We start from the raw sequence: 2771 nt of genomic DNA, 5'->3' as shown, positions 1-2771 counted from the left end.
TCTGTAGCCCAGGCTGGAGTGCAGTGGCACAATCTCGGCTCCACCTCCTGGGTTCAAGCAGTTCTCTGCCTCAGCCTCCCGAGTAACTGGCATTACAGGCAGGCGGCACCAAGTCTGGCTAACTTTTGTATTTTTGGTAGAGACAGGGTTTCACCATCTTGGCCACACTGGTCTTGAACTCCCGACCTTGTGATCCACCTGCCTTGGCCTACCAAAGTACTGGGATTACAGGCGCGAGCCACTGTGCCCGGCTGGTCTCTGACATGTCTAAGCTATGAAGAATTAGGTATATTTCTGGCCATCACTGACCCCCATCTATGAAAGACTCGTAGGGTGGTTGAAATTGCACCACATGTACAATATCTGGCCCAATGCAGGAAATGTATAAATGTTAGCTTCATCCCCCAGGGAAGCCCACTGAGATCCATATGAGTCCTTTGTCTGTGTCTCCCCATAATGTGACCTTTAGAAGTTGCCAATGGCCCACCCAATACCCAACCGTGATTTTTCTGAGATAATCTGCCCGAGGTGTGTGAGAGGAAAGGCGAAGAAGGCAGTCAGGAGGATTCACTCCCGGGGGAGCTGGGTAGGATCCTATCTCCTCCTACATCCAGAGCATGCAGGCTCCACTTAGATGCAAAGGGGTCAGATTGGGTTACTGGGGAGAAATTGAGCCCCTTTGATTCTGCGGTTCTGTGGGTCTAAATCTGGCAGCTCCTTGGCTATCCACCCCCAGGCTTTGTGATTGGTTGGCTGTGGTTGGTGGGGGGGCAGGAAGCTGCTGGTGGAGCTGCAGCATCCTTCAGTCTCAGGCCCCCAGGAGGGGGAGGGGAAAGAACAAGGGCTGAGCCGTGGAGGGAAGAGGAGCCATTTCTCTCCACCGACTGCAACCTCCGTGCTCACAGCTCACGTTTCACCAGAATCCAGGGGCCTGGTCGGCCTAGGAATCCACAATGCTGGATATTTTCATCCTGATGTTCTTTGCTATCATAGGCCTGGTCATTCTGTCCTACATTATCTATCTGCTCTAGTGGCCTGGAGCTGCAGCTGGAGCCTGCTGGAGAACAGCTCAGAGGGAAGGATGGAGCTGAATGGCCGAGTGCCCTGCTTGCTGACGCACCGGTGGATTTTTGCTGCTGGCTGTTATCTCGGGTATTGATTTAAAAAAAAAAAAAAAAAGAAAGAGTTTGCTTTCCTATTTTTTTTCTCAGACCACTCTGAAAAGAATAAGAAATGCCAGCTTCTTTCTCTGGGACCTAATTTAAAATAAGAGTTTAAAAATTACAAATAAAATCTACAATGCAAAGGATTTTTAGGCAGAATGGGTTGGGAGTGATGGGTGTGGTGGGGAGGGTCTATTATTCCCTAATTTCTTCTTCAACTTAGGTGCTCAAACTCAAGCTGTCTATTTTCTTCCGGTAATTAAAGATAAAACACATCTTTGCATGTCAGCATACTTGCAACATAGTTGTTTACAACTATGCTTGTATAATTGCATTACTTAATTATTGACTCATTCTTATTTGAGGGTAAGACAGCAAATAATTTTACTTGGGGTGGGGCTTTCAGGGAGATGTCTCAACTGTGGGATTTGGTGGAGAGGAGGGAGGAGCTCCTGGTACCTGGGAGCTGATACCTTTGCAGCTGTCCCCATCTAAGCCTTTTTATTTCTGGGTTTCTTACAGCTCCTGGTCTCTCCAGTCCAACAAGGGGCCTCTTATCCACAGCAGCAGTCCCACTGCCCAGCAGACCTCTTTCAGAGCCTTCCAGACATGGCTGACCCCTGGCAAGCAAGGGGCTTTTTGAGCTGAGAGGCACTTGGCTGGGACATCAGGAATTCATGGACATGGCTTGCAGATACTGCATGTGTTTGAGCTGTAGATAGAGGGGATTGAGAACAGAAAGTTGAAATGGAGACTTATTAAAGTTACTGTGGAGAACTGCTCAAAAATTCATTTTTGAATTAAGGAAACTTAAATTCATTTTAAGTTTCCTTAGATCTAAATGCAACTGCACATTACACTCAAATATGTTCCTTCCTTCTCGCACACAGGGCTCCCTTGTGAAACTCAAGGGGAAGTTCAAGTTGTCCATCTTCATTTATGAAGTAGTCACTTTATCACTGTCTTTACAGATTGCACAATCTGGGGTTTTGTGGTTTCTCTTGTCTCACTCTCCAGCCAGGAAGAACTTGTCATTTGAGTTTTTAAAATTTATCATTTCTTCCCTACCTCAAACTACTTGTATCCCAGTTTCTCATTTAAAGGGAGAAATGGTTATATAGTCCTCATACTTGCAGCTGATTGAATTATAAATGATAGAAACAAGATGGCTATACTTATTTAGGAAAAATCTCTTACCCCAAAATGAGTGCGTGTGTGTGTGTTTTGTCAAAGATCTTTTCTGGAAAAAAAAAAAAACAACTTTCCACATAGTTCTCTGACCCGTTAGAGTTGAAGATACTATATATTTTGGGATTCAGAGTAGAATTGGCTTGCAAATCTGGGGTGTTTATTCCTTTTACAAGTCTGTCGTAATTGTTCCACATTTAATTTTCCCTTCTCACTTAAAAATAAACAAGGAGAGTCAGGCGCGGTGGCTCACGCCTGTAATCCCAGCACTTTGGGAGGCCGAGGTGGGCAGATCACCCAAGGTCAGGAATTGGAGACCAGCCTGGCCAACATGGTAAAACCCCATCTCTAATAAAAATACAAAAATTAGTCAGGCGCAGCAGTGCGCACCTGCAGTCCCAGCTACCTGGGAGGCTGAGG

At 45.9% G+C, this 2771-nt stretch overlaps 1 long non-coding RNA gene across 1 annotated transcript; it reads left to right on the top strand.

The window, feature by feature from the left end:
- The first annotated feature begins 436 nt into the window (after positions 1–436).
- LOC105524535 lies at positions 437–2237 on the top strand. Its single transcript, XR_001003777.1, has 2 exons — positions 437–1152; positions 1686–2237. It is a non-coding gene; the product is annotated as an uncharacterized LOC105524535 (long non-coding RNA).
- Positions 2238–2771: the final 534 nt, after the last annotated feature.

The sequence above is a fragment of the Colobus angolensis genome, unplaced genomic scaffold (assembly GCF_000951035.1).
Source record: "Colobus angolensis palliatus isolate OR3802 unplaced genomic scaffold, Cang.pa_1.0 Scaffold50, whole genome shotgun sequence".
Lineage (NCBI taxonomy): Eukaryota > Metazoa > Chordata > Mammalia > Primates > Cercopithecidae > Colobus > Colobus angolensis.
Note: the sequence above shows the minus strand (reverse complement) of the source record. Positions and strands in the feature narration are given on the sequence as shown.